Genomic DNA, 23,449 nt, shown 5'->3' on the forward strand with positions numbered 1-23,449 from the left:
GAGACCAAGTGAGCCCCAAACAATCTAAACCACGCAGGGACTGCCCTGCCCAGCTGAAACGTTTGCACTGACCCTGCAAAACATCCAGGCAGGCCATGGCTCAGTGTCTCCCTGTGCCCTGGGCTGCCTCCTCCCATCCCCGGAGAGCCAGCTTGGAGGAGGAGCACAAAGGAAAGCGCCTGCCTCCTCTGGTCTCATCCCTTCTGGGTTTTAATCTCACAGGCTTGCACAGAAGCTGGGCTGGGTTCAGGCCTGCACTCATCACAGCCCAACTCCCCTGGGCTCGTTCCCCACCCGAGGAGCCCCAAACACAGCCTGGAGGGGTTTGGGTCCTGGGCAGGGAGGCCCAAGGTGTCCAAAGCAGCTGGGCAGAGGCACTCACAGCTGGGTGTAACCCTGGTTTCGGCAGCTGAGAGCTGCCTGCAGGCACAGGTCTCTCAGAGAAACTCTGAATTTTAACTAACCCCACAGGCAGGCTCGGGGGACTGTGGGTGACCCCAGAGAGCCACAGCAGGGACCAAACCAAGGCACCTCTGGCTTGGATGGATCTCACTGCTGGATCCCGTGCACCAAGCAGAGAGCACATCTGGGGAAAGGATCTGCCACATCCCTGCCAGATGCTCCACCACAGAGAGGAGCACAAGAAAACACCCAAGGAAGACAGAGAAGAACCATTCCAGTCGCTCTTCCCCGTGGCCACAGCTGGAGAACCACTCTCCAAAGAGAGAGTGTGGCCATGTCTCATCCCAAACTCTCTCCCAGCATGCTGAGCCTCACCCAGGCACAGCTCCAGCCCCTGCACTGGGGCACACACAGTCTCAGACGAGTCATCACAGCAGATGTGCTCTGGCCTGGCAAACACCTCCGTCTTTCCAGCTTTAAAGGCCACTCAGCTCAGCCAGGACTGGCCTTTAAAGCTGGAAAGCAGCATGGAAAGGGAGCCAGCTGCCCACCATCCCCAGGGCTTGCTGGGCTTGCCTCATCCAGAGCAGTGATGCAGAGAATACACATGGGTGACATAAAGGTGCAAAGGGATGGAGCTGAGCTGAGTCACCCAGTTTTGGGGATCAGGGACCACAAGAAGCCCTGAGCAGCCTGCCCAGATTCCTGCCAAGGTTTTGGTACCTGTCACTGCTGGCAGCTGTAGGACATCAGGGTGTAGGACAGAGGGGAAGCTGTGAGCAGCTCTGGGGCTTGGAGCCAAAATACCTCTGAGGGTCCTGCAGGAACCTTTAGTTAATTTTGTGGAAGAGTCACACCAAAGCCAAAGCAGATGTTCCAGATGAAAAACCATCCTCCAGATCCACCTCAGGTTCCTGTGCCCAGGATGGCCTGGAGAGCTGACACAGCCCAGCCCAGGACCAACTCCTTCCCTGGAGCTACACAGCCTGGAGAGGAAAGTTCCTGCTGGATTCCAAACCAAGCTTTTGGCTTCCACTGATGCTTGGAAAGACTTGCCCTAATGTCTTACTCACCTGTTAAATGTGCTAAAGAACTTCACCGTCAGATGCAGGGAGCAGCAGCATTTGCAGCATGGAGCAGTTGGCTGCAGGCTGCATCTGACACCTTGTAGGCAGGAGGTGGCTCCTCAGCTTGTTTGATTTTACCCCCACCAGAGCAGTCCCTGAGAAGATGACAGGATGCAGGAACCTTCCAGTGAGTAATGGGGATGTCTCATCTGGTTTGTGAGTGTCTGATTCTCCTCGTGTCCTCAGGCATTGGTGCCAACAGCTCAGCAGAGGCTGTGGGCTCCTCCACAGAGCAAAATGGTGCCTCCAGTAAGACACTGCAGGAATTTCTGCAGGAATTTTCACTGGAGAAAGAATTTGCATCCACCCACCATGAGCACATGTGCTGATCCCCACAGCAGTGACACATCCAGGGCATTTCTGCTCTTCAAGGTGAAGCCTTGAGCACAGGACCACACATTTAAATTTTCTGTCATGTGAACGAGGGGCTGAAAAATCACAGCTGTGAGAGAGACGGTGACTCACACACAGGGACTCCCCGTTACAGCCACCTCAGTGCCTTCCTGTCTCCCAGCACATCCCAAGCTTCCCAAGGAAAAGAAAGAGAAAAAGTCAGGCCATGAGAAAAACCAAGTCCAAAGGAGCCTGCTCTGCTTCTCCCTTGCAAATCCTACTGGAACACAAACCAGGGAAGACAAATCCCTGAAATCCTGCCCCTAGCCCGTGGTCCCAGGCTGGGGAAGGAGGAAGGCAAGCTCCTTATCCTCAGCAAAGCCAACATGGCACCACTGACAGCTCTCCCAGGGCACGGGCTGCTCTCCCTGCCTGCCGCAGGAGCCTCCGGTCTTTTCCTTTTCGGGGACTGGGGGAATTTATTTCCTCTGCCATTTCGGAGGATGCCTGCCTTGCCAGAGATTGTTTTGCAGAGTTCAGACAGATAAGAAAGTGGTTAGCAGGCTCTTCGGTGGAGGAAGGGAGGATTGCTTAGTAAGGGAAAGGCGACAGCTCTGCTCTCAGCAGCCGCACGCTGCCCTTCCTCTGAGGCCACCATCAGAGGACACTGGTGCTGGGGACAAGGCAGGGCCACCCCCACACCTCTCCACCCCGGGTTTTTTTTGGGTACATCTGCCTGTGGGGCCACGCTGGTGACCAGAGACTGTGTTGCTGTGCCAGGACTGGGATCTGTCTCTCCTGGAATTTGGGAAATGCGGCTGATGAATGTTCAATCCAACATCTCGATTGCAAATCTCAGGGAGCTCTTGCGACAGTGCCCTGAGACAGAGCCCTTTCTGCAGGATATGTGGAGGGGGAAAAAAAGGGCAGGAGCCCAGTGCAGGCTGCCCTGTGCTGTGGGGACACTGCTGTGGTTATCTGGCACCCTCCCTGCTCCGGAATGTGTCTCTGGAGCTGGCCCTGCTGGGGGCTCACAAGAGGAAACCCTCAAGATTCACCAGCAGCACAAACTCTTTCCCAAGGATTGCCCATGGAGACAATGAGAAAGTGCCCCAGGATTTCACCCACTGGGTAACTGAGAGATTCCTGTCCCATAGGACAAAGCAGCAGTGTCACAGAGTGCTGTGACAGTGGGAAGTTGGGTGGTGGAAGGAAAAGCATGACAGCACAGGAACGGGGAAGCAGGGCTGGCAATCTACAAAATAAAAATAGCAAAAAAAAAAGGTGCAAACCAGAGCTCACCCTGACAGCCCCCACCTGCCCAATCCACCTTCTGCCCTTCCTGTGTCACCTCTGCTTCAGGCAGAGAGGCAAGAGCTGGAATATTCTGCCTGGTCCTGGCAGAGCTGGCTGGGAAGCCATTTCTGTGAGTTTACACAGCTTATACGTTCTCCATGCAGTTCCTGGCTGCCTTCCACTGCAGATGAGAGTTTTATGTCGAATTTTAAGTTTGACCACAAATATTTAAACTTCCTTGGACCACAAATGCTGTATCTTCTTTGTGGTTTAGTTGGCACCAAATGAGTATTTACAGATCCCTATATGTCTGTCTGTCATTTAAATATCTCACGGAGGTGCCAAAGGCTTCCAAAGCAGAGGGGCTCCTCCAGCAGACCCCTGATTTCCCCCTCTCTGCTCTTCCTTACCCAGCACAGGCAAGGGAGGGGTCTGGCCAAGCCCTTGCAGAGGGCACAGCTGCTCTGGCCTGAGCATTTCATACTTGCACTCTATTAAGTTTTCTTTCCAGAGAATGTCATCTGAGATCCCACCGTAACTTCCACAGTTCCCTGCCCTGGTGGATACTTGAACTGGGATGAAAGCGTTTGGAATTTTCTCCTCTTCTTTTAGGAAACTGAGTCTACAGGAGACTGTTTTAATGAGAACCACTAAAACCTCCTAAAGCAGCAAAGCTCCCACCTGGCCACTGCTCGCAGCCTCCCCAGAGGGTTTTCACTTCCTCAAACACCAGCAATTCTCAGCGGGTGATAATCCCAACCTGCTGAACTGGGACCCCTCTCTAGGTAAACTGGTCAGAGTGGTTAGTGCCAGTGGCACAACGGTATTGAATTCAGGCAGGGCTGTTTGGCCAGGAAAATGCAGCCAAAGAAATACCACAAAAGATCCCTCCTAAGCATCCAGTGCCAAAGGAATTTGGTGTTGCTCTTACGGGGAGCTGGATGTGGAGCAGAGAGCTGAGGGTCCTTGAGCTGACACCCAGCAACAGCCCAAAATCTGAGTTAAAGTGCATTGCCTTGAGTCAAGGTGTGTGTGTATTTCATTTCCTTCACACTTTTCAGTCTAAGACATAAACTGGATGCTCATCCCACCAGTTTTAGGGGAACTTTAGAAACACAGAGATGCTGCTCCTGCAATTCTGCTTTTCCCACCCCAGCGATCCACAGCACCGTCCAGCTGTGGCAGCACTTGGGGAGCTCTCCCACAACTCCCACCACCCTTTAGGGACACAAAACAACAGTGTGCCCAGGGCAAAAGCTCCAGCGATGACTGCCCACATCAGAGGAAACAGATACCTGAGTCAGAGCCATGGGATGAGAAACCTCTGCTCCACAAACCAAAAACCAGACAGAGCAACGTCAGTGCCGAGCTGCCCTGATGCTGCTCGCACGCCCCACCAGCCCTGGATGCTGCTGGGAAGCTCAGGGCACTCTGCCTCTCTCAGCTTTGCAAGGGGAAGGAGAAGCAGCTTTGCTTTGAACTAACAAAGCCCTGGTGCGAGGGCAGCTCACGGGGCTGCCATGTGCAGGGAGGAGCTCCTCCGGCTGCTCCGTCGGGGCCAGCGTCGAATTCCCTTGAAAACAGAGGGTGGGGATAGAGCAGGCAGTGGAATAACACCAGAAAAATGCCACTATGGCTGGCAGGCAATGGAATAACACCAGAAAAATGCCACCACAGCTCGGCTGGCTGGGACACACCACAGCCCCAGAGATGTTCCCAACACTGGCATTTCCCCCCCGCCGCAAGAACCGCGCTGGCAGCACGCTCCGGGCTGGGGCAGGGCGGGAAGAGGCTCACACCACTTCCAGCAGCCACTTCAGGGAGGGACAAACGCTCTGTTTTGCTTTACAGTGAAATGCTGCCACTTAGGGGACTCCCGATGACGTTCCTGTGCCTGAGAGCCCGTGTCCTCTTCCAGGAGGGGCTGCTCCAAGCAGGACAGGCTCCCTTAGCCTAGCAGAGAGGTGATTTGCAGCACTGGCCCATGCAGATCCTGCTCTGCTTTAAGGAAGCAGCAAGCACAGCTCTGCTACTTATACCCAATACTCAGCTTTTCTGGCAAATGATTAATGGCCTGAGCCTTGCAGTTGCTCGCTTCCAGCTGGGCCAAGAACTGCAAACACACCTAGGGAAGGGAAGGAGGAATTGGAACGTTGGCTCGTGGGGAAAGGAAAGCTATTCGCTGTGTCTTTGTTTTCAGGAGAGCTCCTCCTCTCGGGAGTGGGATGCTGAGTGCAGAGCAGGGCCCCTGCCCCGAAACAGAGGAGCTGCAGCAGAACAATAGGGTGGGGACTCTGGATGGGCCCCGACAAGTGGGGTGGGCTGGAGCAGGGGCACCAATCCATACTTTTGACTTCATTCACACTTACAGCTGCATTAGAGACATTTCCTGAAAGCACAGTAGGAAGAGAGGGGTATTCACTCACTCCACCCTCCATCTAACACCGTCCTCGCGATCCAGCCGTGCACCCAGAGCCAATTCTGGCCTCTGGCAGAGCTGCAGGCCAGACATTACAAGTGCTGGTGTGAGCAGCACAGGTCCCCACCCGATGAGCAGCGAGCAGACTTGGAGCACAAAGGAAGGGTGCAGCAGCCAGCAAAAAATAAAATAAAAAATCAACGCAGGGAAACGCAGAGCATTGTCCAAGGTGGAGAAGACGGTGTCAAAGAGTGGGATCTGAGTGTCTGGCTTCAGGACAAGGAACAGTGCAGCCCCTTGGTGGTATCAGGTGAAAGGAGGGCAGTGACAGCCACGCTGCACAGGGGGCTTGGGGCAGGAGCTGAGCCACAGGGGCAAGGACACGGCTGTGTCCCCAGTGTGTCATCTCGTGTCTGTGCCATGAGCTGCTGCAGGAGCAGGGGACAGGAACAGTGATGAGCCCTGTGCCATGAGCTGCAGTGGGAGCAGGGGATGAGCCCTGTGCCATGAGCTGCAGTGGGAGCAGGAGACTGGGAATGGGGATGAGCCCTGTGCCATGAGCTGCAGCAGGAGCAGGGGATGAGCCCTGTGCCTGACTCACCCAGCCCAGGAGCCTGCGCAGCCCCGGCATCAGCAGCCTGCATGTGCAGCCTGAAAAACAACTTTTTTTTCCCCTCTTTTCTAAAAAACAAAAAGCCAGACGCCCTCTTGCAGATCTGGAGTTACTCAGGCTGACTCACAGCAAGGCTCTCCTGGCTCTGCTGGCAGTGCCTGCATGTACCTGGAGTGGGCTGTGCTGGTGGTACCCACAGTGTCACACACCTGGAGCCGTGGCACTTCCCTGACTGCTGTGACAACAGCCTGCTGCAGCCAAACTAATTATTTTCAGTTTCAAACTTCAACCATTTTTGGTGAATCCCCGAATGAAAAAAAAAAAAAAAAAAACCAAGCCCAAATAAATGAAGACTATAATTTTTTTTTTTTTTTTTGTAAATGGGAAAAGTATTTCTTTCATTCTCCCATAATACGAATCCAGCAAACAGGAAAAACATGAACCCAAACCAAAGCTCAGACATCACATCTGGGGAGAGACCAAGCATGGAAAATTTTAATCCAAAGGTTAATGTTTGGGAAGCTCCGAGTGTGTGAAAAGAGGGGTTAGATGGGTGCTGCTCCGCGGCTCGAACAGTTATTGCCGCCAAGTGGCGGCTTTCAAACGGTGCCTGCCCGCCCCAGCCCAGGCACTCGGGGTCAGGAGCTAAAATAGAAAACAACTGAAATCACTGGAAGCAAACAAACACTCAGATCAGATGCTGGAAAAGCCAAGCGGGGAAGGAGCCAGCAGCAAGAAATGCAACTCGAGCCCTGTGACTGGGAACGGCCTCCTGACTCGCCCCGGGTGAATCGCACCAAGCCACATGCTGCTGCTGGCCCTTGTGACCCTCTGCTGCTCCCCCAGCCCTCCTGTGCCACCTCCAAGGTCACCTGACGGCCCTGTGACACTCCTGTCCCAGCTGTCACCTCCGTCTCCTTTGCTCACTACTCTGCAGGGTGACACTCTAGTCGTTGTCACACCTTGGGGCTTTTTCCACCCCACACTTTTCTCACCAGAACCATCATTTCCTGCCCAAGGACAGAGCACCCAACTCTTTGCCTTCCCCCTTCACCCCACCCCAGCTGAAACACCTCCCTGTACCTGCCCAAAGAAGCATCTCTGTTACTCCTGCTCACTCCACCCTTGCACCCCCAATCCTGCAGAAAAACCTCCCTGTACCTGCCCAGAGCAGCATCTCTTATTATTCCTGCTCACTCCACCCTTGCACCCTGAGCTGCTGGGCTCCTGCATCCCCAATCCTGCCCTCTGAGCATCTCATGCCCCCATTTCCCCCACATCCAGCCTCCAAAATGCCTTTGTCTTCATCTTCTGCATTAGATTATGCCCTTTCCAGACTGCTCCTTCCAGACACTAGAAATCTCTCATCCCCAAAGCTCCAACAGAATAGCATCCTAATTGCCTTTGTTAGGGCTGGGGCCGTGCCTGTAAAGCTGCCCGGCACTAACAATAGCTTAAAAGCTCCAGGAGTTCAGCGTGGAGCCCTCCCACACTAAAGCAAACACAAAGACAAGGCACCATGTGTCTGCAGAGGCAGCAGGGGCAGGTGGGGCTCCCCGGGGCTGGGAAGGGAAGGCACAGCCCCGGGCAGGCGTGAGAGCATCCGGCAGAGCCACGCTGCACCCCGGCCTTCCAGGGAGCCTTCCTGGGATCAGCCAGGCCTCAGCTGCTCCCCAGGGCAGCAGGCAGGCTCCGAGGAGTGCAGCAGGCTCCAGGACCTGCAGTGCTTCCATGGTGTTCAGCAGCCTAAGGTAGGAAATGCTGAGTCATGATAACTGGACCATAGAAACCCTTTTTTCTGCCTTCGGATCCTTGCTTATCTCTCTGTACAGGTCACATTCCCCATGACCCCTACTATTGGACAATTCCTAAAACCTCTGTACCCTAAAAAACCCCTACTTTTGCCCAGCTTGGCAGAAGAGTTGTCCCTGATTCAACAAAGACTCCTGTGGAACCTCACACAGCCTTCTCCTCTCTCTCCCTGCATCTCCTTAAGGCACTTAGCAAGCAAAGAGCTGCAATCACAAATGAGCTGATAATCACTAGAGCTGATATCACCTAAGCTTGCTAAGGTAGCTGGGGGCTGTTTAGGAACTCGGACAGGCTGTGCTGAGCAGGACTGGGCTATCCAAACCCCACTGCAGCCCACCAGGGATACCCCAAAACCCGGCCAAGGCTGCATTAAATGAGCTGCAGCACCCGTGGGCTGGGCTCTGCACTTGCCAGAAGGGCTGGGCTGATCCTCTCCCAGCTCCTGCCCAGGCAGCTGCTCCCTGGAGCCACGGGAAGGTTTGATAATTGAGGCAGAAAATGACTGTGACCTGCTGCAGAGCAATGAGTGACACCTCCCAAAGAGCTGGGATTGCTGCCCCCAAGGTGGAGGTGCTGACCAAAGAAGCACGAGGATGGATGATGGAGTTCAGCTCCAAATATTCTAATTTTGAGGCTGCTCAAGGTTAGGGACACACAGACACTTGCCAGAGAGCAGGAGAAGGGTTCAGCTCTTAATATTCTAATTTTGAGGCTGCTCAAGGTGTCAGGCTGCTAGGGGACACACAGACACTGGCCAGAGAGGAAGAGAATAGGAACTGTCAGCTGTTAGCAGAGAATCTCTGCAAAAAATACAGGAAAAACATAAACTAGTGTACAAAAATGGAAATTATTCTTTAACAAACCACTGGGTAAGGCAAACCCAGCTTAGGACCAGTGCCTTGCTTGGCTGAGCCCAAAGTCCAGGAACCTCTCGCTCCCTGATCATACACTACAAAAAACCCTAAATCTGCTGAAAACCAACTGTAGAAACATGGAGATAAAAGTGAAAAGGAAACAGAAGTGAGGAACCTCTGTAGACACTGAATGTCTCTCTAAGCTGAGCCCAGAAAAAAGGCTCTAAAAGCACATGCAAAGCACCTCTGCCTGGGCAGGGGAAGGGAACGGAGATGCCAAGGGAAGACCCTGAGGAGCAGCTGAAGGGGAATTGTGGCAGGGCTCACCTGCAGAGGCAGGGGAAACAGAAACGTGAGCAGAGCAGGCTGGCAGAGCCCTGGCTCAGCAGCGGGCTCCCTCAGGGGCTGTGCTGATGGAAGCATGTGCTAGCACGCTCACAGCAGCCCCAGCAAGGGCCAGGCAGGCGTGCTCCAGCTGCCCCTGGACCATCACTCCTGCTCCTCATCCCTCCAGCCAAGGGGGAAAATGTAATCAGAGCAATTTCTATTAGCAAGGATATAAAGGCTTGGAAGCTCTGGGCTGTCTCTTGACAACTAATTAATTACCAGGTAGCATCCCATTGAAGCTGCCAACACAGCACACACAAGTTCCAGCATGATTTAGGGAGAGGGATGAACTTTACAATAAACTCCAGAATTTTGCTTCATCTCCCGCCACCATCTGAAATCCTGGGGGAACAGGAAGGGGTGGCAAGAGGCAAAGTCTGAAGCCATCTGGGATCATCATTAACTCCTTCACTTGTGGCCTCTAAAACAAAAATGTCAACTTTGCTGTGAGCAGCAGCTCCCAGCCAGATAAGATCCTTGGATACTCCATTTCCAAACTCCTTGGATATTCCATTTCCTAACTGCTTTCCTGCCAGTTTCTGCCATTCCCAGAAAGAGGACACAAAGGGACAAAGGCCACTTGGGCTGCAGAGGCTGTCAGGGAGAGCACTGGAAGCTGCTACCCATTGTGATGTGTTGAGCTTTGTCAGGACATCTCATACAAAAAAAAAAATAAAAAAAAATGTAACAACAAGCTAGAAACAAGCTAGAATTGAAGATTAGGATGTGTGACCTGTCAGGGAGCTGGGCTTGGGCAGCCAGGACCAAGAATCTCAGAATGGTTTGGGTTGGAAGGGACCTTAAAGTTCCAAGCCCTCTGCAACTGAATACTCCCATGATTCATTATAAACCTCATGGCAGCACTGTGAGGTCTGAACTAGGAGACAACACATGAAATCTGAGGATATTTAGGGGCAGTCATCCCAACATAACATTTCTCAGGGCTCTAGAGCCACAAGGAAAGATAGCAGAGGCTGTTCAGTGTGGCACAAATGGCCTGAACTACTCAGTTTTTCTGCACCCAGGGTGGTACAAAATTGACCATCAGCAGCACCTTGATCAGCACAGGGGGACAGTGCTATGTTTGAGGAGCTTTTTCACATGTGTCAACTCTCTCACTACTCAAGATAACCCAGGCAGCTTCTGGGAGCAGAAGCCTCCAAATCCCTGCTCCAGGCCACAGCTCTACTGGTGGCCACAGATTTCAGCACAGCCACAGGTCATCTTGCTCAGGTGCAAATGTTCTGGGCTAAGCCAAAACATTTCTTTTCTTTTTTCAGATTTACTTGATGTAAGTCCAAAAACTGAGATGACATCAAAGAGCCCATTGAGCAGATCCCCTCCAGAAACACAAGGGGACTTTACCTCGTTAGCACAAACACGGTTCCCCCTGCAGACTTCCTGGGAACAGCTGAAGCAGCAGCACACTTCAAAAAACCAGCCTGCACATCACAGGGCTTGGGGAGGAGCTCACTTCTGGCTCAGGATTGTTGTCAACCCTTTCAAAGCCCACGCAGGATCACACACAAAAATTGTCACAGCCCTGGGGGGAACAACTTTCCCTTTGTCCCCAGGATATGGGCTGGAAAGGCAATGGCAGGGCAGGAGCTGTCACAAGGAGCAGGCAGGGAGGGCGTGAAGCCTGATGTGAAGGAGAGAAAGAGAAGACTTAGAGGATGGATTTACCCCTGCTGGGACTGGTCAGTGACTGTTTCCCATGAGCTAACAAGAGGAATGAGTGTCCCTTCAGGATTTCAAACCCGTGCCAAGAGCTCATCTTTCTCTGAGGGATGGCAACTGCCAGCAGTTCTGTCCCTGCTGCTGTCCCCAGCTTGGATCTGCTGCTGGCTGGGGTCTGAGGTCACTTCCAGAGGGACACAGGAGACCTGCAGGAGCCCAGGCTAAGCCGTGGCACAGAGTGACAATCAGGAGATATGCTGCTTCCTGGAAGAGTTGGAACTGATGTGCAAATAATGGCAGAAAAATGCAGGGCAAGGGAGGGTTAGAGAGAGAGATTAGTCTGGGGCACACTCTGGGAGATACACAATGTTAAGTATGAGGGCAAAGGAAATGAAAACTGGAAACTCAAACATAGTCAAGAATCCAATCCCAGCCTGGGCAGGAAGTTTACACTCTGCTTCTAAATATACATGTTTTTAAATCAACAAGCTTTCTTGTTCCTCAGCTCTACTATACATCCACACGGGAGAACGAACCGGATGGAGGCACTGCCAAGCTCTCCTGGAGAGGTGTCCTGAGCACAGGGGACAAGGCAGGGGTGACAACATCCCTGCCAAGGCTTCCCTGCTCCTCAAGATGCTCTGGGAGAGCACAATTCCCAGCTCCAAGCTGGCTGCTCTGCTCAAAGCTCACAATGCATTGCAGGCAGACTCTCCTGGGCTCTCCAAGTGCCTGTGGACCATGAGGAGAAGGATCCTGGAGCAGGGCTCAGCTGTGGTGCCTCCTTCCTCCCTGCTCTCTTCTCTGGCCACTGCATTCATGCTCAGCAGCCGGATAGTCACATAGTTTTTTTTTTTAATTTGATATAATTATCTCCTAGAAATTACTGTACACAGCCTCTTGGGATCTAAAGCAATTAAGTGAAGATAAATTTCTTTCATGGAGCAAGCTGTCAAAGGATGAAGCAATTTCATTCCCCATTTGAAGTGGAAGCTTTGGGTCATGCATGGTTTATTTGAAACAATGCCATCACCTAAAGCTGCTGATCTTATCTGTCTCTCTCTGTCTCTCCATTTCAAACTGCTGAAGATGTGCAGCGTGGCACTGCCTGAAGTGATGACATCTGGCACCAGGCCAGCTGCAGAAACAAGCTGCTCCTCCCCGAGCCCGAGTGCAAGAGGCCAAACATTCCTATTAGAAAGGGGGAAACCGAGGTGAAATCTGGGAAGAGCTGAAAAGTGGGAATCCTGCCTGAGGGAACAAGCTCCAGGAGGAGCGAGGTGCCAGCACCAAGGGGTGACACTGCCCAAGACAGGATGGGGCAATCTCTGAGGGTTAGTGCTGCCAGGCTTCCTCTTCCTCATCAGGCTGCCCTGGAGCCATGTAAATCAGGCTTCCAGGATTTCATCACGAGGAGGGAACAGCCCATGCCCTCAGCCTGTATGAGGAGAGACATGGCAGGGTGGAAATTATATCCCATTAGCACACGCGTGCTAAGTCTCTCAGAATTTCCAGCAAATTCTCTCCTGTCCTCACACTTCACCATGCCAAGATGTTTCATTTTGCACAAAAAAAAAAAACCCACCACATAAAAATGAACTCATTTAAATAAACCATTCTCCAAAGTGGTGGATTTTATCCTGGAAAGGGGAGGATGGTGTGGAGCAAAGTGTGGCTGTAAGGGTCGGAGATTCCAGAGATTCCCAGGAACAAAGGCATGCTCAGCAGGTATTCCATACTTCCCAAATGGGGAGACCTGGAGGATCTCTCCCTTCCCAAATCAGGACAGTCACTAACTCAAATCCCAGGGAAATTAGTGAGGATGCTCATGTCTAAATGGATATTTTATTTATGAGTGTGAAAATGGGCAAGTGCTGAGCAAATTCAGCTCCCACGGCCTGGACTGACGAGAGCATTTCATCCACGAGGCTTCAGCAAAGCTCAGATCACCACTGATTAAATCTTTACTCATTAAAACTAAAAAAAGTTACTGGTACTAGAGGGAGCTAATAATAAAAACTGGCAAGGGGTGCAAGCTCCAGAAGCATCTGGGTGACTTAAGAGCGCAAAAATGATCTTCAGGAGTGACCTCAGCACCAGACATGTGGCATGTCACCGCAGCTGGGAGGTCACTGTGTGAGCTCCAGGAATGCACAGCAGCAGGCACGTCCCTGACACACCCTGGGGAGCTGCTCAGAGACACTTTTCCATGGGAATCACACATGGAAAAGAGGTGTCAGGTGAAGTGACACAGCTCTGGAAGGATGCAGCAGAAACATCCTTTAATCATGTGTGGAATAGGTACCAGGTGAAGTGACACAGCTCTGGGAGGATGTAACAAACATCCTTCAATATGCACAGAACAGGTACCAGGTGAAGTGACACAGCTCTGGGAGGATGCAGCAAAGATCCTTCAATCATGTGTGGAACAGGTACCAGGTGAAGTGACACAGCTCTGGGAGGATGTAACAAACATCCTTCAATATGCTCGAACAGGTAGCAGGTAAAGTTACACCTCTGGAAGGATGCAGCAAAGATCCCTCAATCCACGTGGAACAGGTACCAGGTGAAGTGACACAACTCTGGAAAGATGTAGCAAACCCCTTTTTTTTCCTGTGCCTGGATATAAATCTCCTTCCTTCCCTAATAATGGCTGCTGTAATAAACATCACATCGTTTATGCTTAAGATAAATACGGAACCAGAATGTAAATCTGTTCTGCTGCTCACAGAGCAGGCAGGCAGTAACTCCTCAGAAAACACATTTGTCTTCATACTGAGAGCTTGTGTTTATATGTGCATCTACCTATTCCAAGCACAATGAAGTTTTGGGAAAGTTTAAAAAAATAAATCAATGAAATGACTACAAATAAGAACCATAGTTGTCAGTATTCATAATATATAAACAGATAGACAAATATTTGTTACATATGGTGGAGAAAATGCTTTATGTAAAATGCTGGCAAATTTTGTTAATTTAAATAAATTATGGTTTCTACCTTATGTTTAAGGAAATATATGCAAATATGTTATGGGGAAAAATGCGATTGAATTATCTGCTGGATTAAATATCCAACATTTTTCATGTCCCACCACAGACACAGCCAGGCCAGCAGCAGTCAAGCTGCTCATGTGGGGTCTGTGTTTGGGAAGAATTTTAATGCTTCCCAATGAACCTTCCCTTAGTACCCCCCTGTCTTCCTAAGGGACACGGGTGGCCTGGGGCTGAGGCAGTGGCCTGAAATCCTGGGTATCAGGGGTTTGTTCTCATCCTGAAGCCAAGGCTTCCTGTGGGACCAGCTTGGTCCCTCAGCCCTGTGTACCTCTGTTGCCAATCCCTAACGAGGAAATTGCTTTTCCTTCTGTCACAACGTGTTGTGGAGATACGTTCATTAATGCCTGGGAAGTGCTTTGCCTTCAATGACTTTGAGAAAAAAAAAAAAAAATCAATAAATAAGATTGTGGTGGTGTCTTCTTCTCTCTGGGGTTTGGGATGTGACAGCAGGAGGGCACTGAGGGTGACAGCTCTGTCCTGCCATGGGAGCTGGGCTCTCCAAGCTCACCCAGCCCCAGCCCAGTGCTGGCAAACGGATTTGGCATCCACAAAAACAACACAAGCCTCAGCTGGGAGCAGAAACGTGGGGAGCAGACTCCAAGCTCAATGACAGAGGTCACCTTCCGTCTCCCTTAGAGACAGAGTAGATCCCCATCTGTTATTTGGGCTGACCACTCCCTGCATTCCACCCCGTCCACTTCTTTGGCAAGCTCTGCAGGACGTGGATCTTTCTTATTCAGGATAACAATGAGGAGTTATTAATTGGGTCTTTTTTAGGGTTTCCTGAGGTCCTTCCCATAGCTGCCTTGGTGGATACCACAGCCGTCCTCGCCTTCAGATGGGATTTAAGCATTTCAGTTGGGCAGAGACAAAACAGTGCCATGAAAGAGGCTCCCTCTAAAGCTGAGCTCCAGGCAGAGGCCAAGAGTCAGGTCAAGGACTGAGTTTAGTACCAGAAAGAAGAGTCTGAAAAAAGCAATGGCAGCATATCCAGGTGGCAAAGTTGAAGCAAAGATGCAACCCTGAGTCCCAGGGACCTCTCGTAATCCAAAGCACCACAATAACACCTGAGCAGCACAAAGATTGTCTCAGGCCACGCTTCGTGCCCAGGGACAGCTCAGCCAGCCAGAGCAGCCTTTCCATTTCCTCAGAGTTTCTCTGGGTAGCAATAAGAGATGGCTCATTGGGAGGGGATCCAGCATTAATGGTGTTTTAATGAGGCCTTTCAATACACTTATAGACTAATCAGCAAATTCCACTGGAGGATGTCTGGGCTCCAAGACGTCATTCAAACTGTGGCAACACCTCTGCACAGCCAGAGCTGTGCACTCTGGGCCTGATGTCCTGCCAAGAGGTGGGCAGGGTTTGTGCTATCTGGGTGTTGGGGCAGCAGAAACAGGGCCATTTCACACTGCAAAATCCCAAGGGAAGTGAAGGGTGCTCCAAGGAGGTGCTGCACGTGGTCTGCCTCTCCTTTCCTAGGTCACTCCACTATTCCCAGCCCCAGGAACACACGGTCAGCGAGTTTCTTGAATAGGACATTTCCCGTTTCCCAAGAATCTGTGCTGAACCCCTGGAAGCAGTTTTTAGGACAAAAAGACTAAACACAAGTTAAGTTTCCCATCCCACTACACAAACCTGGCCTGACCATGACACAAGTGAGGACGCTGGACAATGAGCGTCATCTGATCCGCACCGAAAGATCCAACCCCAAGGCTGATTTATCCTGTCAGTCTCTGCCTCCAGGAGCTGATGATCCCATCTCACTTCCAGCAAACACTTCAAAAGAGCCTTCAGCTGACAGCAGAGCCAAGCTGAGCAGGGCTGGCTGAGCCCCCGACACGTGCTGGGGCACGTGCACAGCTCACACCCTGATTCACTTGGAGCCCGCGCTGTGCTTGAGGCGCCCTGTCCAAGATGAGCCTGGAGGAGAGGCAGAGGAGCATCCAAGGCTGGGGAGGAAGGCATGGAAACATCACAAGCCACTTGAGAAAACTCCCCACGCAGCGTGGTAGCGCTGCTTCCCTCCCCATGCCAGGAAAGAGGCATTTCAGGGACAGGCAAGGTTGTTTCCACCAGCTGCTGGTTCCTCCCTCCCTGCTCCCCCCTGCAGGACACAGGCAGCACCCTGTACTTCCCTGCGAGCTGTGCCCAGACCACAAAGCCTCTCTGCCTCTCGCTGACACAGGGGTGAGGAGAACACGTGCAACTGGATCTTAACACGTTGGCAGGTGGTTCCTCACCTCGCAGTGCGACTGCAGTTCCCACACACAGCCCTGACCCTGGGCAAAGCAGCAGGACCCCAGCTCTGCACGGAGCTTAGATCTGCTCCTCCCGGCCCCGCTGCCTGCCCAGGGCTATGGAAGGACCTGTTCACACTTGGCTGTGGCCAAGGGGCTGCAGGGCTTTGAATTGCTGCTGCCTCCAGCGCCGTTTCACAGCAGCCCTGAGCTCTCATGGCCAGGCCAGAGGATGTGAAAAGCTCCTATGCCCCAGAGACTGCAGTGCACAGGATACGGCCTGGATTAAAATCTGGTCAGCAGAGGTCTTAAAATGTCAGAGTAAATAGGAGGGCAGTGCTGGTGGGGCCACAGGGAAGCTCGCTCGGGGTTTATGCTGCTTAACAATAGGTTCAGTGACCTGGACAAAGAAAACCTCTCCTGATAAAGCCAGCAGATTAGACACTGCCTCAAACCCTCCCGAGGTTTCAAGAGAGCAGCTCAGTAACAGGCAAAAACTTGGGATTGCTCAGTCACTTGCTTAGGAACAAAGCCCGTGCTATTTACCACAGCTGTGCCTGCAGGAAGGAGCAGGACACTGGGAGTGTCCATGGGTGTAGAGGACAGTGGGACAGCACAGTGTCACCTCCTCCTGAGGAGCAACATGTGGAGCCTGGACAGTCACAAACACACCAGGAGAGCAGCTCAGGGGATCCAAACCATGCCCCAGACTGTTCTGCCTCTCCATCAATTCAGCTTACAAAAAACAGGATGGGAACTGGGGGGACTTGGGACACATTTACATATCAGAGCTAGAGCAGCAACCCACAACTTCCCAACCTACAGCAAAAGTCAATTCTTGGAAACTGAGACAAAGCAAATCTAGCTGGGAAATAATGCGTGTTTTTAACAGTGACTGAAACTGGGCCTGGTGACAATTTGCTGAGGATCCTGAAGGGTTCTCAGCCTTCCAGAATCAAGGGTTTGTGCTTTCTACAAGACCTGCTGTTGGAAATTTCCTTGTGGTTTCATGAGGCAGAAAAAACCAGTGGAGATGGCCACAGCCTCCCCAGCTGGCCAGCATCCGGGGATGGATTCCCCATCCCCAGAACTCACACACACCACCCTGGGCTCCTCTTTGAACAGGGAGTTTCTGACCTGTGCATTCTTCCCAGCAGCTCCCCGATGTTCAAAGCGCCTTGCTGACAGACAGGCAGGTGTGCCTGTGACAGTGACCACCTCCCCAAAGCCAGTGTGGGGGCGGAGGGGAGGGGGTGGCCCCCCAAACACAGCCCTGGGCAAGGCACGGGGGAGGGCTCCCAGCCCAGCTGTGACATTTCCTTTCACCTATACCTGTACAGCTGTTTCCTACAGGGCTGCAGCCTCGAGTGAGATGTGTGAGGCTTCTGTAGGTGCTTGGGAACAAGATGGAACAGAAACGCTTCACACCTGGCCCCAAAATTACAGCACGCTGGCAGGTGGCCAACATAAACTGGCAGAGTACCAGTTGCAATGGACATCAATTAAGCAGCCTGTCATCCTCAGACTGCAGGCTTTGCTTTTTGTGATCTGCATCGCTCCTTAAGCCTTCAGCAGCACCAGCACTGGAGTTTTCCAGATGGGATCATTTCCCGCAGATTCCACTCGCTAGATTTATTGCAGGTTTTTTTTTTCTTCTTTTTAACCCACCCCCCTTCAAGAGGCTGAACTGTTATTCCACATTGCAGATTTCTCCAGTGCTGGATTCAGCGTCCTTGTGCCGTGCTAGTGCTTGTTTGCCATCAGTTCCCTTCACTTTTAGCTGCAGAAACTCAATTTCAAGAATATCCTCAGAACTCTCTTGGCTTAAAAAGTGATTAAAAACCGAGGCCAAACAATAACTGAACAGGATTCCTCTCTGGAAGATGCCCTGTGCAGCCCTAGGAGATGTTGCAGCAGTCACTGGACAGGACTTGTGCCTGTTGCTACAATGCTGTATTTAAACAGCACAACAGGTACCAGCATTGCCTCCTCTGCCACCCAGACTGGGAACATGGACTGAGCCTGGCACTTCCCACTGTGCCAAAGGCACCTGGCAAAGGCAGAGAGAGGCTCCCATGGTGCCCACACAGCCCCTGGCACTGGTGGTTCACGGTGATGCCAAGGACAGCCAAGGAGTTCAAAGCAGGTGATGTTCCCCATGCTACCTCCATGGTGGCATAAAATCCAGCCTCTCCTCCACCACCCCGTGACATCATCTTCCAACACTGGCCCATAATTTAGTTTAACTGCCTTTTACAATCCAAAGGCAGCACATGAAAGGGAAGGTCGAGGCTGGGATGGAGTTCAGATACTGGTCAGAAAATGTAAACACCTCAGACTCTGCCGCCTCGGGGCTGCCAGCTCCTGCCAGATCCCCGCTCCCCGCAGGGCTGCCCGTGGCAGGGATCTCTCACTGCTGGTTTGGAAACCAAGGCAGGCAGGAATGGAAGGAGTTTTTCAAGGATGACTCCTCATTGGACTCTCCTCCTTGGGGCTCCCATCTCTGCTCACAGTTTCCCTTTTCCTCTCTGGACCAAACTCCAAGCTGGAAGCTCTCGCTCTCATGGGCTGAGAGCATTTGCCTGCCAGCTGGAGGGAGATGCTCCAAGGCTATGGAATGGGAATATGGAAAGGATGCTGAGAAAACAAGTTACATTTGCTCACTGGGGTTTTCTCTCTGCTTACAAAGAGTTTGTGTTCTCAGAGCCCTGGTCTTGCTACCTTTTCTCTGATGCCTTGCAAAAAGTCCTCCCAAAATCACTACAGTGCGGCCACTCCAAGGTGGATTTAATCCCTGTCATTCCAGGAGTCATTAGGTCTCAGAAAAGACAAAAAGCCTGGTGTTCAGAGGCATGACAGAGCCCAGTCACTCCAACAGCTACTCCTCCTGGGCTTTTAAACCTGGGGCTCCCTTTCCAAGAAGCTTCAGACATGACTACACGCTGCCAAGAGATCTCTGAGAGTCTTAGGAAGACTGAAATACCATAAATAAGTGAAGTGAATAACAAGACAGGACTAACTTTAGCCCAAGCCTAAATAATAATTAGCTCCTAAACAGCTACTGCCCAGTCTTGAGCATATTGGGGCAACTAGAGAGAGGGTCACATTTGAACTATCCACCTGGGCTGGACAGTGCAGAGGAAGGAGATTTGGGATTTCTAAGGAGAATAAAGCTTGGGATTCAGGCTATCTGCACTGACAGGTGAGTGAAACAAGGAACAGCACCAAGTGTGGGAAGCTCACTGGCCACCCCAGAGCAGGAGGAGCCACGCAATCCTCAGTTTGTAGGTCTGGCAGTAAAATGTTGCTAATTAATTTTCAGAGCCTTGCGTTTTAGGGCTTTCATTTGCCTGGTGAGGTGAGACAGGGTTGAGACCAGTTGAGTGGTGAGTATCTGAGACAGTCCACTCCACACATGAGCATGCACATGAGGGAAAGGGAAAAAAGTGCCTTTCTGTTAGAGAGGAGGGAACCACGGTGACTGGCCCTATAAGCACATGTATTAATCATGCACCGTCTGGTTTTAATCCACACACTGCTGATCCTGCGTCTCACTGTATTGTTATCAAGGGAAGGAGTATTTCTCCTCAATCTTATTCACCAGCCAAAAGCCTGAAAATGCAAAAAACACATTTGTGAAGTGCCTTCCCAAGGACCCTGGGCCCCGGACCTGGTGAGCTGGGGCTGCTGCCTTTTTATTGGCGTTTAAAAACCTTTTATTAACGTGTGTCAGGGCTGGGGGAGGAGAGACAGGCTCAGGTTTCAGGACCCCCCATGCAGAGAGGTTTATTGTGGGAAGGGACATTAACACTTTCTCCTCCACATCTGCCCATGGCTGGGGCATGTGGCAGAGGGTGTGCTGGGGGATGCACACGCTGAGCCCATGAAGAGCTTGCAGGGATGTGAGCAATCCCTGCCTGCAGAGAGGGGAACCTCCCTGCTCTGCTCCACACCAGGGATATCTGCAGCCCTCTTCCAGCTTTGCCACGAGCTCCATGGGGTCACTGCAGAGCAGGATGCTCCCCAGACAACAGCATCCAGCGAGAGCTGAGGAATCCAGGACATGCCCCAGGTTCCCAGGGCTGCACCCACGCACCATCACCAGGACCCAAGTGTTTTCCATTACCACCACCATGACTCCACAGTTGCCACCTTCCCCCTTCCCGACCTTAACTCAGCCATGCTGCTGCTCCCTGCTCCTGCCTGGGGTCCAAGGCTGGGCGAGGGAGGTCCTGGCAGTCTCCTTGGGCTGCAGAGGCTGCAGACACAGCTGACAGCTCAGGCACCAGGCTGCATAGTTTGCTGCTGACTGGTACGGTCGGTGGTGTTCCATCACACAAGCTGCAGTGGAGATGTGCCCAACACACACACCCAGGAAAACAACTCTGAGCTCTGCTCGCCCCAGAGCCAGCTTTTGTTGGTTACAGCTCCAATGACAGTGCAAGAGACGATGGGAAGCTCTAAGTATCCCACTGGCTCCAGCAGGAATTCGAACGCGCGGCTCCGTGGCAGCGAACGGAGTCAGAACGTTTTCACTCAAAATAAGAGCCAGGCCAAATGCTCAAAAACTTACTGAGGAACTCTGGCTGGATTCTGCACTCCATCTGCTAAATGGGACGTGGAGAACAAAAAGGAGTGGGAAGCACAGTGTTTGTCCTATGCAGCTTACAAAACAATCACCCTCTTGGTAGAGCAAAGAGCCCAATATCATTTTAAACCCAATTCTTTCTGGTTCTGCCTTTCAACAGATCCTTTTCCTCTGCAATGTTACAAACTAATTAAGAAGCTGGAGGGTAAAAAAATGGGCAAAGGATTTGAAGCATCAGCAAGCAAGGTGAGATATCCTTGTAGTTAAACTGCCTCTTAGCCATGCAAGAGGTAGAAAAGGGACCCAGAGTCACTCTGGCACACCAGAACCCACAAGACATTCACATTGTGCCATATAAAGAGCAGTACATTCTCATTGCCTCTCCAGCAAAGAATCTGGGCTGAAAACTGGGCCAAGACTGAGAACACAACAGAAAGAAATTTGGTGCAAAAAATAACTCCTGCTAAAAAGCAATGAAAAATCAGTATGGGAAAAAAATCAGTGCCAGAGAGTTGCTCTGCTGCCATTGCCTGCTGGAGGCTCAGGGACACAGATCCCAAAATGCCACCATGCTCAGCACAGACCTTCCAGTGCAAACAGCCCAGAGATGCATTCAGAGGCTCAGGATGGTTTGGGTTGGAATGGATTTTAAAGACCATCCAGTTCCAAGTCCTTGCTATGGACAGGGACACCTTCTACTAACTGGAGCAGGTTGCTCCAAGCCCTGTCCAACCTTGAACTGATGAACTGCCAAGGAGTTGGATTCACCTGGGCTCAGCATGCTACAGGGAGGCCAAGGAGCAGATGGTGCAGTGGAGATGGCACACAAGTTTAGGTTGGGTTGGGGGATTCTTTGCTAGAAAGTGCCTTCTTGTGTCTTGCTCACAGTCAGTCCCATGTGGGTTTGTGCCTCTCGGTCCTGGCTGGCTCTGCAGAGCCTTCTGCAGCACCCCACTCCTGCAGAGCCCAACAATTCCTTCATTAATGCTGCAGAGGGATAACATTTGTGGAACAGGGCAGTCACTTGACTGTACTGACGCAGCTGCCACTGCAGTCTCTTCCTCCAAATGGCAGAAAATGGGCTGAGTTCACCCAAAGAGGTCACTTTGCCTTCAATTCCAAGGCGTTTACCTCAGCCCAAGCTGTACCTGAGAGAGTCACCCTGCTTGCTTTTAAAATCTCCAAGGCTGGAGAGTTCCTCAAGACTCGCTGAGGAGGCTGCTCTCAAGTGCTGAACTACCCTGAAAGATATGAAACCTTTCCTGAAGTTTCTTAATTTATTTTGCTACAATTTCTGCCTGTTCCTTCCTGTGCTTTTCAGCACGGAGCTGGAGGACACCTTGTTCTCCTCTCTGCCTTTTCCCTGAATTTCCTTTAGATTAAAAAGCCTCAGTTCACCCAGGCCCTTCTTGGAAATCAGGCTTTTGAGCTGTCTTTGCTAACTCACTGTCCTCTCCTTCCTCCTCTCAGGTGTCCTCTGCACAGTGAACATGCACACTTGCGTTTCACCTGTCTGACCATCAATAAAAACACTGGTCAGAAGGAAATGAAGGGGTGCAGGCACAGCCAGGCCTGGCTGTTTCCCTCTGGGATGAGTGCTGCTTCTTCAGCAGAACTGAGATAACACCATGCCTGATATTCCTGAGTTCCTGGGTGGCTGGTGCTGAGCTGTGAGGGCACCAACTCCCACCTGTGGAGTTGTGCAGTTCCTTTACAAAGCACCAGAGCCAAAGGGAGCTGGGGCAGGGAGAGCTCAGCTGGGTAACTCAGGTGTAGCTACAGGACAAAGACACAAAGATGAGTGCAAGTGCCTGGCAGGGCAGGTAGATGGCACTCCAAATAAACTGGTGTGTGGTTAGAGGAGGCAGAGTTCAGGGAATACTGACCCCCTCCCACAAGTTACAGGGCACCAGAGCTGCTCAGCCACCTCATCTGCCTGCTGGGAGCTCTGGTTTGTGGCCGCTGGGAAAAGAATCTCTGTACAGGGACACTTGGATTGTCCCCAGCAGGACCCCCCTGAGGCCACCACACACACTGGGCAAGCCTTAGGGCAGCAGTGGCAACTGCAGACTTCTTATTTTAACCCTGCCAAATAGAGCCTTGAAAATTCATGTTTCCACAGACACTTCCTGGACTAAGCTGCTTCCCCAAACTGAGAGGGCTCCTGGTTTTACTGGAAGTCTGTGCTGCAGGCAGTGCTGTGAGCACAGGTTGGGGCAGACAGGGAAGTGAAACAGAAATTTGCACCTTCGGGTCCCTCTGTGAGAAATTCTCACTGTCATTTCAGGACAATGTCACGAAGAAGAAGTGGCACAGGGAAAGGCACCTTGCCATTGTCACACACAGGCTCTCCACAGAAACCTGCTCTGCATCCCCACTTCTCCCCCTGGAGCATCAGCCCCTCAGGGAGGGGACACTGCAGCTTCCCAGATGGGCCACGTTCCTGGAGCTGCAGCTCTGCCTCCGAGCAGGAAACTGTTGAGAGCCACTCTCATCCTGCCGTGCCTCCAAGGGCATGCAAAACAAATGACAAATGCCATTGTGCCTCCTCCATCCCCCGCCAGGCTCACACACATTCTCCAAGTGCAGCCCCCAGATCCCTCCTGGCCAGGTGGTGGCAGAGAGCAGACCCAAAACCCCACAT

General features: G+C 51.8%; 1 protein-coding gene across 3 annotated transcripts in view; it reads right to left on the reverse strand.

Moving 5' to 3' along the window:
• Nucleotides 1-23,449, reverse strand: part of SMG6 (SMG6 nonsense mediated mRNA decay factor) — a 108,270-nt gene that overhangs the window by 21,548 nt on the left and 63,273 nt on the right. The gene's annotated exons all lie outside the window — the stretch shown is intronic.

This window comes from Melospiza melodia, chromosome 21 (assembly GCF_035770615.1).
Source record: "Melospiza melodia melodia isolate bMelMel2 chromosome 21, bMelMel2.pri, whole genome shotgun sequence".
NCBI lineage: Eukaryota > Metazoa > Chordata > Aves > Passeriformes > Passerellidae > Melospiza > Melospiza melodia.